Source organism: Lepidochelys kempii, chromosome 11, assembly GCF_965140265.1.
Source record: "Lepidochelys kempii isolate rLepKem1 chromosome 11, rLepKem1.hap2, whole genome shotgun sequence".
Taxonomy (NCBI): domain Eukaryota; kingdom Metazoa; phylum Chordata; order Testudines; family Cheloniidae; genus Lepidochelys; species Lepidochelys kempii.
Window position 1 is genome coordinate 67,814,946 of NC_133266.1, and position 14,130 is coordinate 67,829,075.

Here is a 14,130-nt window from a genome sequence, read left to right on the forward strand (position 1 = left end):
TCTCCTTCCCTGAGACTTTGATCCTCCTCAACATCACAGAGTTTGTCGGACTCAGGGGTGGGACTGCCCTACTGTGTCTCCGAAAGTATCATTTATGTAACTTTCTGTCTCCCTTCGCTCCTCCAGTTCAGCCACTCTGGTCTCCAGAGCCCGTACTTGGTCTCTGTGGGCCATGAGTTCCTTGCACTGAATACACTCACTTGCCGTCCACCCACAAGGCAGGGTGCATTCAGTGCAATACACTGCATATCCCGCACTCTGCTGCTGGACTTCTGCAAGATTCAAAACAATGCAGGCAGGGTGGTTTTGTTTTTGTCTTGTAGTTGTGGGGTTATGGGGTTTTTTTTGCGGGGGGGGGAGTAGGGGAAGTAGAGGTGGTTATTGGCTTAAATTTTGAGTATGTTTCTTAGGTGTACCTGGCTCTCTCTCTCTCTCCCTCACAAAACTCATCAGTTCGCTAGCTCCTCCGGTCGCTTAGGAGCTGGCTTTTTAAACCCCTGTTCTCCCTCAGTTAGCCCCGCCCCCTTGCCACAGGATCCTAGAGGGTTAAGGGATCAAAGGATGGCAGGCTAAGGCCTCGTTAGGAAGTTCTCAGCCTCCTCTAGCAGGCCGCTAGGCTCAGCTCACAGCCCCCCCTCAAAACAGACCACACTGTAACCTTCCATCAAGCAGGCACAGGGCAGGCAAGCAAGCACTCAGGCTCACAGACAACAAACTCACCCAAAGGTCACCTGGAGAAGTCCCTCCCCAAACTCCCCTATTTGCTGCTCCTGTTGGCTAGCTAATGATAAAGGGCCTCCCATTTCCAACAGCGGTCCGCCTTTATAAATCCCTTGGCGTTACATTAGCACTCATGTTTTGGAGTGCCCTTTGTTGAGAATTTCTGGTATGAGATGGGTCAGTGGGCCAGTTTGATACTGGCTGCTCAGTTAGAGCCATCCCCCTTAGGCTCCCTTCTTGGAGATATTCCAGATACCGGCAGGTTACCTGGTAACAAAGCAGCGTAGGTCCAACATGCAGCTTTGGTCACTAAAAGATTAATCCTGACAAAATGGAAAAGTCCATCCTTGCTAAATATTGATGCCTGGCTTGCAGTTAACAAACACCTGGCATTCTGCAGTAGGGGAATTTCTGAACAATTCAAATCAATTAGGGCTGACTTTTTAGAGGTTGAAGATTAATGTAGACCCTGAAGATAGATATGTTGCTTCCCCTCCTCTCCCTTTAAGTTACCCCTCTTTACTTTGTGTGAAGGGTTAATGTTTAGCTATTCCACCTGGAAGCAGGCGGGGCACACCCTGACTGTTTCCTAGAAGCAATGCACACATTGCTCTATCCAAGGACAAGGGCTAGATATGAACCCTGAGAACTTGATTGTTTGGACAGCAACTGTGGGAGGCTTTTTTAGCCTGGGCTCAAGGCCTGAGAACCAGGATTGTAGTAGATAGAGGATGGTAACTAAGCCTATGAATCAACGTCATACATTCCTTTGTGTAGCAGTGTGTAATGCTTAGGGGGAGAAATATAATAAAAGGAGAAGGTGGAAGGCGGGGGGGCAGAACAGCCCATCTCCGCTGACCAGCCTGTTTGCTTGCATAAAGCTGTGTTCTGTCTCATCACTGAACCGCCACATTTGTGCATGATGATGAATCTGGTATTTTGGTATATTTGTTGTATTTGGGAAAAATAATAAACATGATAAATATAACACAGTATTGTTACTGGCCTAATAAAAGCAATACTCTAGTATTGTTACTATCCAATATATTACAGGAGTTGCTGCTGTGGTTTTTTGGGGGGTTTTGGACCAGCACTGTAGAATCCTGGAGCATTATTTTAAAATCTACCCCTGTAGACAGGCAAACCTCATCTTAATCAGCTGACTTTTGAATTCCTCATTTTGGCCCCGAAGAAGAGTTTAAGTTTTGGTATCTTGGGGGGAAGCCAAACCTCTCTCACTGTTTTGACAAGTTAATTAAGGACACAAGTTGAGATCTTTTCTTACAGTCTGAACTGGCTATAAATAGTTGTTTGGAGTGCTGTATAAATAGCGTTGAGAGAAAGGAATTAACATCTGAAAAGCTTGTGCAAGATCAGCGTATCTAAACGGCATTATCATACAGAAGTGGGGTCCATTAGGAACCAGATTCAAAAAAGAACTAGATAAATTCGTGGAGGATAGGTCCATCAATGGCTATTAGCTATGATGGGCAGGGATGGTGTCCCTAGCCTCTGTTTGCCAGAAGCTGGGAATGGGTGACGGGGGATGGATCGCTTGATAATTCCCTGTTCTGTTCATTCCCTCTGGGGCACCTGGCATTGGCCTCTGTCGGAAGACAGGATACTGGGCTAGATGGACCTTTGGTCTGACCCAGTATGGGCGTTCTTATGTTCTGATTCTGATATCCAGTCACACTGAGTAACAACTCACTCTGCAAGTAGAGCCCTTGGCATCCAGGGACCTGCTTGTGCGATAACATCCTATTCAGTGTGAGTCAAGGCATCAGAACCTGGCTCATGATACATCCAGGTGGGCAGAGCAAGGAATTTGAAATGTCTCCAGCCTGTAAGGTATGTGAAATAGCTGATCCATGTGATTAGACAGTTCCTCCTGAAACAACAACAAAACCTCAAACAGGCTGAACCCATAGTTCCTGACTTGTCTGACAATGGATGGCGGGGGGAAAGCTTTGGGGAAAATAGCTGTGGGTGAGGGTATCCGCCAAAAACAATGATAGCAATAAAAAAGAACAAAAAAATGGAAATTCAGTGAGAATATGCACCAACCCAATTGCTTTGCTCTTTATTTTATAGCATGCTTTGGCTGGATTCTGGTGCATTTAAGAGCATTGATTGATTCAGTAGCCAAGCTTTGCGATGCATGAGTATTGAGGTTGGACAGCAACAGAGTGAGCTGGGATATGTTGACTGGCACTTGTTATAACGCTTGCAATAACTTGTCACCTCGAGTTCAAGAATAGGCAGGGAAGCTCTGTTATAGCCTCCTTTCATTGAGAGACCTCAAAGGAGCTCCCACGCCATGCGACTTGTCCAGCTGTGCGACATGGCTGGACAATTTTACCGGATCAGAATAGTGCAGTGATTTAGCACAGGTGTAAATATAAATGGCTAAGCCAAGTGCAAGACCTTGGGAATCAGGCACAAGATATTTAAAAATATCACAGCGTTGTGAGGCCTTGTTATAATAACTCCACAAGTGGATAAACTGAGGCACCCAGGATTTGGAACTTGTCCATTGCCTTGCAAGGCCCACTGGTTTCTCAAGCATTTGGTTTAGGGGGATGGTTGAGTTGTGCATTGTGAAATGTTGACACAAGTGCCTGGAGTGGTAAATAAATAACCTCTTTTATACATTGTGAAAACAAAATAATATATACAAGACTATAGTGACAGAATCCGGAATAGATCCGGGCTTAGTCCAACTTCCAGTTCTTCCCTCTACCCCCTGGATACGCTCCTACATGGGCCACAGTCATTACTTCAGGCACCCTCGTGAGAAATTAAGCAGACTTGCTGTGAATGCATAAATATTAATAGAGCTGGGGGAATAATTTGTAATGAATAATTTATTTTACAACTGTCACCTCTTTCTTGTTTTGTGGATTGGCTGCAAGCAGATTGATTTCCCTCCCCTGTTTATTTTTGTGTATAATTCTTGCTCTGTAGCTTGTGTGTGGTCAGTTCTTTGTGAATAATCAGTGTTGGGAATATGAGTTGTTTGGATTGGACATGCCGGCCAGATGCTATTGTTTTAGTTCCCCGATTGGATGGTCATAACTCAGAACAAGGTTTTTGGTGTGAATATTTGTGGCTAGGAAATTGGCATTCGCTTTCTGAGAAGGTTCTGCCATACTTGCCAGAAACTCTTTCCATTTCAGCAAACGTTTCTGCTAGAATATTCATGGACCGCAAACTCTGACAGCAAATTCATTAAGACATTTGAATGAATATTCATGGGAATGTTTGCAATATCTACCCAGCTCTGAATATTATGGAGTCAAGGAGAGGATTATTACCTCAAGCAAAAAAACAAGCCAACACCCTCTTGTGGTTACACAATGTAACTTCCGCTCCTTGGGAATGTGCCACATTGTTTGGGAGACAGAGGAAATATGTCTAAATGTACTTACTGTATGTCAGGTAATTGGCAAGAATTAACCAACATGAGATAGATAAGAAAGTATCTGTTCACCTCTTCCTAAAACAATATATATCCCTTGGATTAACCAATTATCTGAATTATTTTGGAGATGTTAGCCATACTGGGCGGGGAAGGGGACCCATACAGCTGGGTGAAATTTAAGTCCGTATTGTGATATCTTTACTTTCCAGAAAAGTACTTTATTTACTGGAACCTTATTCCATGAGTAGTTCCACTGAAGCCAAGGGGACTTCTCGTAGTGCAGGGTACTATTCAGTGTGTTACCATCTGCCCTACGTAATTCCTGCTCACTCATAGTGTTTAATCTTTTATTGCAGCATTCGTTCACATGTACGTGGCTCAGCTCTGCACGGATGTAGGCCCCCCGGCAAAGCCATTGATTTCAATTGGCTTGCCTGAGATGTAACGGAGAGCAGAATGCAGCCCCCATCGCTTAGGAATCGCTGTGACATTTGGCACTGAACTGCTAAAATGTACAAAACGTCGGCATGATGCCATATGCTCAGCGTCGGAAAGAAAATTAAACCACATGCTCCCTGCTACTTGTTTGCTTTAAGTCAATCCTTGCAGGATGCTATTGAATTCTAATGTTTTATTCCACATCTCAATAATGCCGTAGCAGGGAGTAGGACAAAGTCATAATTTACTCTAAAAGTGGCTCAACAGCAGTCGGGTTGGATGCTTCTCTGGCATTTGTTATCAACACAGGTGCTCATCCAGGATCATAAAGAGAAAGCATAAGGCTTGGATTATGGCACATTCAAAATGTTAGTTTAGCAATCAAACAAAAAATCATGTCTGTTTTTTAACTCATTTCAGTCAGTGTTAAACCAGGAGCATAAAACTCTGTCTGCCTGAGTGCCCCATGTCATTAGCATTTATTAATCTAAGTTATTATTAATGGGGAAGATCCACATCTGGTATAAACTTGGCAATTGACACCAGCTGAGGGTCTGACCCAATAAGTTTTGGGCCTTTGATTGCTCCCGCTTCCTCCCACCCCTTCTCTGTGGGTTTAAATGCCTCACTAAGAGCTGGTTACAATGGGTCCTTATGCATGAGCACAGGGGGAGGAACCATCTGCCCGTCGCATACAACATAAGCACATAGGAATCACCCAGCTGGGTCAGACCCAAGGTCCATCCAGTCCAGACTCCTGTCTCTGGCAGTGACCAGCGCTGGCTGCTTCCAAGCAAAGTTCAAGAAACAGGCAGTAATGGAATAACCTGCCGCCCCCGCCCCCCCCCCCCCACACACACCATGAAGGTCTCATCCTAATTCCTAAAATTGGAGCAGTCGCTTGACTCCTCTGAGTGTGGAGTCTATCAGTGCACCCCCCCAGAAGGGGAACATATCACTCCAGAGAGAACAGAGCAGGCGGAGAAGAGCGCAGCACCTTTGGTGCAAGCAGCCCACATTCCTGAAGCTCGGCACAGCATTTGCAGCCCCGTTGCCACCTGTAGGACCCGGGAGGGTCCGTCCCTCTGAGTTCCCACTGCCTTGCCCATAGCGATGTGGGGCCCGATCCTTGCTGCTGCGGGGAGTGCTTAGTATTACGCCCGAATGGTAGCAAGGGGTTGCTGGCACCAGCCCGTAGGCTGTGACTCTTTGCACCCTCGTCCAGTGTTGCCTTGTGACGGAAGATCTTTAAGCAGGATTGCTGGGAAAGTCTGTATCGTTGTTGCTTGTGCTTTTTATTGCTAGGTTTGCTATAGTTTGGTGTTTTTCTTAGAGCCTCAGCTTAACAGTGGTGGCCAGATCTGGTCCTCAGCGGTATGCATTCATGGGCCGTGGTAGCACTTATCGGAGCACTGGGGTGAGGATAAAGGGCGCACAACGTGAAGCGTATTGGAGCTAGATTAGATCTGCCACAGATCAAAATACTTTATTTTTGCCATGTAATCCGCTCATTGATTTGCAGGTTGACATTCATCCAGGGAATATCACAAATCCACCTACTGCTCCCTCGTGTGAGATTCTGCCTTTGTATGGCTGGATTAGCTGTCAGATGTGTAAACGCACAGGTAGCTAGAAAGCTCCCCAGTGACTACCCGGCTTCCAGTTCTGGAGAAAGCCACTTATTCCAAGCAGGCTGTCGTTGGAACAGTGCGCTTTGCTGCTGATTGGACCCTCATTTGGACACATTACACCACATAGGAGGAGATCTGCCCTTTTTGAAGCATGGCAGTGTTCCTGTTAGATGTAGAGGCAGTTGTCAGGTCCTTAATGGATCAATAAATCGCAGAGCTTGGTAGGGTTATTACTATTTAATTCACATTTCTATTGCGGTAGTGTCTTGAGGTCTTACCCAGGTGGGGCTGCTATTGTGCAAGGCGGGTCCAAGCACATCACATGCCCGACATATGGTGCACCTGCCTTGTCTCTCCTTTCCAGTGGGTGCATTGTGCTCCCAGTTCCTTTCCCCCACCTGTCCCCTCTCCTCTCTCTCATTCAGAGCCTGCCCACCTCGCACTGTCCTCCGATCTGTTTCCCTCCATGAGCTGCTACTCCCCTACCATTCCCCCTGGCTGCTGCAATCTCTGTGCAGAGGGACCGAGGGGTGGAATGGTCCAGCAGTTTGCTTGATGGCCTGGAAGCCAGCCAGCCCTCATAGCCCAAGGGAGAGAAGCACAACCCAGCTGTAGCCAACCCTGACTCACAGGCAGAATGAGACTAACCATTAGTCAATGTCACTGCAAAGTCCTGCTCTGTGGAGAGCACAGTGGGAGGGGAGCAGATGGGCAGGGAGAAGAGGGAACAAGGGGTGGGAGGAGAGGGAAGAGGCAGCAGAGGAAGGTGGGAGAGGAGCATGGAAGCAACAGAAGGTATGTGGGGGGTGGGGGAGTAGGGAAATAGACCAGACTAAAGGGAGAGGGGTAAGAGACAACTGATCCAGGGGGCTCCTCTAGCTTGCAAGCAGCCTAGATGGTCTACACACACCCTGTCTGCTCCTCTCGGGTCGATCCCTGCATCAGCTCTCCCTGCTTTGCTCCTGGAAATATGGGACCCAGACGGGAAGCCGAGCCAAGTACTGCTGTGTGGAACACAGAGAGCCCTGCTCCAGCTCTGGCCCTACATACCATCACCAGGGCCGGAGCTGGGCGGCTCTCTTCCACCAGCAGGGTGGTGGGATGGGGAATGGGGCAGACAGCCAGGCCGGTGTGGAAGGAGGAAGCAAAGCAGGAGACCTAATCCAGCCCTCCCCCTGGCCTTGCAGAATCCCTCTCCAGCGCTGAATGCATCTCTCCTTCCAGCCTGGTTCTGCAGCTTGGCAGCTCTTTGCCGGTGTCATCCCTGCTGCATGTTAGTGCCACGGACGCAGCCAAAATCCATTGCAGGAAGGCACAGAATTCCCAACCTGGGCTCTGCTAGAGGCAGACAAGCAGGGTCAGCGGCTGCAGTCTGTGCTAGCGGCTGACAGGTAGAGGATTCCCTCAGCCTGTCAAACCCCTTGGCGCTAAAAGATCCCAGTTCCCTCCCCTTCCCCAACACAGCTTGGCTGCATTCCTCCTCACGCATTCAGAAGAGTTAATTGGAGCCTGGTGCTATAAATCTGACATCCTTAAGTGCCAGGCAATCCCTCCGTCTCTCATGTGTGTGGGAGTTGTGGGAGTATTGAATTTTCAAATAAAATGATTAACAGGCAGCCTTAGGGCAGCAATCGAGAAAACATTCTTCCCCCTTCTTTGCCACCCTCAGCTCCAGAGGAAGCTTTTTGTTTAAATTTTAATGAAAAGGGCTTTTCTCTGTACTCCGGGGGCAGATAGCCCTTGCCCCGATCTGGTAACTGTTTTGGAATCTGTTTGTTGTTAGGAGTCTGGCAGGCAAACAGACCGTTGTTCTGAAGAGGTACAGGTGCTTAGTTCAGCTTTAAACCCAGCTCGCTGCAATTAGTGGCATTTCAAGTGTGTTTGACCTGGGACTTTAAACAGAAGCAAATGAGTCTACTTGATGGAAAAGTCTGTTCTAGGTGTCATAACACAACAACGTATCTCGGATTTCATGAAGCAGAGAATTAAAAGCTGTTGTGAACACCACAGACAGCAGTTTGGTTCAGCCGTACGCAGAAGTCTGTAAGCCTACTGTGTGAAGAAACAATTACTTCAACAGGCTGGTGAAGAAATATAGACATTGGGTTTATAATCTGCCCTGTTTGTGCTGCGGCAAAACTCATTTACTAGAGCTTTCAAAAAGGCCTGGTCCAAAAATGGTTCTCAGAATCTATCCTGCAGAGGTCCCGTGTGAATGAAAAAGTGATCTTTTCATGAATACCAAACGTACTCATTTAGGATCAGATTTATTAGCATGTAAATCACTGGAGTTGAAATTGATAAAATACATTTCAAGCGGTGTTCTAAATTATGCTTTCAACATTCAGCGTTGGATGAGTGACATTCATGTACTAGGGAGGAGATGTTTTGGGAAGTCGTTTTTGCCACAATCTTGTCATTGTACTTTTATCTACCATGCTGCTATTCATGATATGTGTTATTGTTACCGTGAGTGGCTAGCCAGAATTTGAGATCTTGTCGGTATTTCCAGTTGGGTGGAGAAAGTGCATCACACTCTGTCCTTAATCTTGTTTGTGTACAAAGTCTTGTTTCCCTGAACACAGGAGGAATCAAAAAGAAGAGATTGTTTCTTTGCTTACAGCCCCAACTTTCTTTTAGCCAGCTTCTTCACGCTTCGCATCTTCTGACCCTGCTCAGGCTGTCTCCCTGCTTCCCTCATGTACACAGTTCAGATTTCTGGGTGGGCTCCTGCGCCCTCTTTCTCTCAGGTGGCAGCTGTCTCTTACAGCTCTTTTCAATGAGGGGTGGAGGACACACTCCACAGTTTAAATGAGGTTTAACCCAACCTACAGCAGTATGTTACATACAATATGTCTGCCAATACGGAGTGATTGATTAATTAAGCAAAATTGCAGACCAAAGTCTGTCCTCCGAGACCAGGCCTGATTCTCTGCTCACAATGGTGTAAATCAGAGGTGACTCTGCTGGAGTCCGTAATCTGTGTGAGTGAGAAGAGAGCCAAACCCTGGGTGTACAGCTCTCTTGACATTAAGACGCAAGGGGTGTGGGTGAAAGAGAGAGAGAGAGAGAGCGCAATTTGGTCCTGCTTCTGGAGAGCAAAGCCTTTATTTTATAAAGAATGAAAATGAAAGTCATGAAAACAGCAGAATGCAAATCGCATTTAGCATTATCTAGACAGCGCAGAGTCATTGTGGTCGTTAAAAGGGAATCCAGATGTTGTCATTTTCTTTTGTTGAAGTCTTTTCTGGTTTAGCAGGAAGGAGGGGAAGAGAGAGAGAGAGACCTACCTACATCAATTATAACACGGTTCCAGGTCGGGTATGAAGATTAAACCCAGAACCTCTGGATCTTAAAAGCATGAGTGTCTGGAACTAAAGTTTGTTAGATGCGTGGCAGCAGCAGACTCATAAACGTTTAACATGTTCCAGCCACTCGATGGGGACAAAAAGCTATACGGCCTGAACACATACACAGCCATAGAAATGCTGTGTGCTTCAAAGCGGAGTAGTGGAAATGCTCCATTAAGGCATCCAAACAACATTAACTCTTTCCTGTAGTGACACCATGAGTGGGGGACTCTAATCTTGGATTACAAACATTAAAATGCATTAATCATAATCCCCTGGGTATTGCATGGCATCCCTAGGGGGCAGAGTTTAGCTTATTTGGGTGTCCTAACTGCATTTTACCGTCACATGTCTGGATTTCTTTTAAGTTTAACCTTGGCTCTAAATTTTCTGGGATGGTCATACTTGGTTTGGGAATATTTTCAACATCTGTGTACCGTATTTCACCGTAAATTGCTGACATGCACTCTCAGCCTTCACTCCAACTTATTAGGGCCTGATCCAAAGTCCTCTGAACTCAATGGAAAGATGCCCAATAATTCCAATGGTCTCTGATCATTAATATATCCCACAAGCACCAGTGTCCTCCAAACCTGTGCTCGTATCTGCTTGGGTCCCACTGCAGCTGCCTCAGTTTCAGCTTGCTCCCTTTTCTAGGCGTTCATCTTGGCCGGAATCACATTGTGCATGGAGTTGGCCCTGCCCACACCTTCTTGCAGCGGGCCAGGCCTGCTCTTTTCAAACAGGCCTGAGATCCCATGAAGCCCCTTTCTTGCTCTCGTGGGTCTTTCTGGAGGACTGGCTGTACCCTTTTGTCAACCAGGGCCCACGCAGCCGATGCTTGACTCTGCCTCACGGAGTTACTCCGAGGCAATACGCTTCTTGCGCTTCTCTGCCTTGTTTCTTAAAGCCGCAGCGCACAGAGTAGCAGGATGGGCACAGTACTCCTTTAAAAGGACTAGTGAGGAGATCCTGGGTGGCCATTTAAAGGTCAAAGTTGTTTGCTACAATGTTAGTGCCACATGGTAACGAGATGGTTATTTTTATTATCCATTCTTTGTGTGATTGCCCGGAGGGTCCAGCTAAGATTGGGAATGCAGTGAGCAGGGCGCTGAACGAACACATAGTCAGAGACACCTTTGCTCTGAGAAGCAGTCCAAATCCACAGGAGAGGAATGATTATTCCCATTTTGCAGATGGGGACCTGTGGGAAATGGCCTGCCCAAAGTCAGTGACAGAGCCAAGAACTGAATGCAGCTCTCCTGAGTCCTAGCCCTGTGCCTTAGTCACAAGAGCTTCCTTTCTCTCCCAACATGGAGCATGGTACTTCTATGCACCTTGGCTATACCTTAGCCCACCACAGTCTGCCAGGTAATTGGAGAACAGAGACAAATGCACTAACCTACATAGACACCGACTCCATGGGTGCTCCGGGGCTGGAGCACCCATGGGGAAAAATTAGTGGGTGCTCCTCACCCACTGGCAGCCAAGCTCCCCCCACCCCACCTCGCCTCCTTCTCCCCCCTCCCCAGCACACTGTGTCCCCACTCCTCACCCTCCCTCCCAGCGCTTCCTGCCACCCCACTGCCTAACAGCTGTTTGGAGGCACTTACGACTTTCTGGGAGGGGGGAGGAGCAGGGGCGCAGTGTGCTCGGGGGAGGAGATGGAGAAGGGGCGGGGCCAGGGACGGCGGGGGGAGTCGAGCACCCGCCGGGAAGACGGGAAGTCGGCGCCTATGCTAACCCATAGATTACAAGGAAGTGGTTCCTATTAGTATGAAAGTGGATGGTAGTAAAGTAGCAGATAGAGGGCGTATATAATAGCTCCAGATGCTAGCGTGAAAGTCATCAGAGGTGTCTCACTCATATGCTTTTATTGTGACTCTATTAGCGTGGACAGTAGAAGCTGAGACAAAGCTGATCAAAATTTATAGCAGCACTTATTAAAGGGAGGGATGATTTAAATGTGAATAATAGCCAAGAAACACCAATTATTCTGCTTGACAACTATCTAAATTACTTCTGGGTAGTTAAGACCAGCAATGTCAAACTTGTGGCCTGTGGGCTCTGAGAAGTGTACTGTAAGGTCATGGTACTAATAAAGTTAATGAGAGGGGAAAAAAAAGTTTTCTGATGCTGTAAAATGCAAACATCTTTGGTATGGCGCCAGACCACCCCATTCCCAGTCATGCCTGTGACAGGCACGGACCAGTAAGTCCTACCAAGCTACATACTGCATTTCACCTCCTTCCCATTAAATGGCTTGGCCCTCGGATTTAGACTCATCTATAATTTAGAGTGCCCAGATGTCTTGCTTTGCCCATAATAGCTCCAGTTTTCAGGGGAGACATTTCAGGCGAGCAAATGTTAAGCTAAACATGTGAAGTTCACCGCCCTCCCTTTGTTTAATAGGATGCCACAAAGTTATTCCTGCAAATGGATTTGTGGGGGGCAGGGAGGGGGAGAAAGTTTTGAATTGTATTTCTGCCTATGTAGTGAGGTTAAAGCACAGGGCCTAACTGGGAGTCACTTGAAAGGTTATTTTATTGAATTCATATGTATGGAGATATTTCTGTTGTCCATTGTCCATGGAATGGAGGTAACCTTTCAAGTAGATGACTACTGCAGTATATGCAGTGTTTATATGCTTAGATTTCTTCCGTTTTGGGACAGATTACCAGTTCCAGCAGTAGTCCCCATTTTTAAGTCTTGGGAATGTCATGCAAATGGCTAATCTTTCAAAACGCAAGAAACTTGAAGAGCATTTCCAGTGTGTGCTTGGGTCTGTCTGTGCACATGTACGCTTGAAAACTTCCTTTGGTTTCCAAAGGTTTGGCCGAGAAAGGCAAATGGATGGTCCAGCGGATGGGTTACTGTTCGCACAGTCAGGAAGCCTGGGTGTTGGACCTGGCTCTGCCACCGATTTACTGTGTGACCTTGGGCAAGTCATTTGCCCTCCCATCCATCATCTGGCTTGCACCCTTGTTTGGACAGGGCCTGTTTCTTACTAATGTGTGACTAGCACACAGCACAGTGGAGCCCTAATAAAGCAGCTAGGTGCTACTATACTACAAATAATGTCAATTTGGGGGTCATATTGAATGGGAAACAGCTACTGATGATGACAACTTGAGAACAATGACTATATTAACATTTCCACATGCACCAAGCCAATGGCATGAAATAAACTTTCAATGGACTCTTAACATTGGTACGGTACGTAGAATTGAGGGCAGTTTTGAAATTCTGTCCCGTGAGAAATTCTGACACTTAAACATTTGATTTTTGTCCTGATACAAGAGATGTAGCTCTCATGGGAGCTTGAACCACAGAGAATCAGTGCCAGAACTGTAACTCCTGTAAAGCAATGGACCGCAATAAGAAAATGCAGTTTAATATTTTGTTGAATTGATTCAAAAGGAAACATTTTGGGTCATTTCTGATAATGAAATATTCTAATTTGGGTTGAAACAACCCAAAATAAAATATTTCACTTTGATTTTCCCTGATGGGGAAATCAAGTTTTGGGGCAAAATCAGTATTCCAGATTAAAAATAATAATAATTTTGCCAAAACTACATTTTCCCATTAGAAAATCACTCCAATGGCCAATGCCTAACCAGCTCCACCTGTTAGTTAATGTGAAAAGAGCCTGGAATGCAATTGAGCCTCCCCGTTTCACAGTCACTTATATACGCATGTTTACAGATATGCTTTTTTTTTTTTCTTGAAATGTAGATTTAAAATGCACTACGAGATAGATCAATAAATACAATTGGAAAGAGCTGCTTTCCCTTCAAACAGTGCTAAGCCTAGTTTAGAGCTCTGCGCTACAGCTAGCCTGTGGTTCACGTGCTTTGATGTTCAAATATTATTGCAAATTCGCTCCCGGTAGTAGGAAAACAAATGCAAAAAAATGGAACTAGAGCACAGTTGATGATGTTACACTTGGCCACAGTTTTGGGCAATACCAAATACACGAGACAATCAGATTTCCAGAGCAGTTTGGTTTAGCTAATTTAACCTCTACAATCAGCTCGCCTGGTGATTGGGATAATGCAGCCAACAGTCCTCAAAGAGGCTAAACCTCACATCGCTGGCTTTTCAGAATTGATTTTATTGAGATCTGAAGCTCGGTATTACACTCATACATGCACAATGCTAGTGGGTATGTGGGAGAGAAGCATTGCATGTACATAACCAGCTGGGCCATGTTTTCTTTGTTGGGCCTTTAATGGGCATGAGAAAACAAAAATCCTGCTGACTTCAGAAGCAACTTGGGTTTGAAATTGCCTAATAAAGATTTTTTTTTTAAAGTCAAGATCAGCAGATTAAAGGAATCCCCTTTATAAAATAAAATCTATAAGCAAGCTTGTTTGGGAGACAAATCAATTATTGATGCTGTGAATTATTCATTGTTATCAGGGAACCAGCTCAGGATCCCAGGGACTGAATTTAAGGAGCTGGAGGGAGTTTTAGCAGCCACATGTGCCGTGGGTATAAATTGGCAGGGCTCCAGTCACTTCACTGGAGCGCTGCCAATTTACACCAGCTGAAGATTTCGTCC

At 46.1% G+C, this 14,130-nt stretch overlaps 1 protein-coding gene across 3 annotated transcripts in view; it reads left to right on the top strand.

The window, feature by feature from the left end:
* VWC2L (von Willebrand factor C domain containing 2 like) overlaps nucleotides 1-14,130 on the top strand; it is a 128,633-nt gene that overhangs the window by 72,055 nt on the left and 42,448 nt on the right. The window lies entirely within an intron of this gene.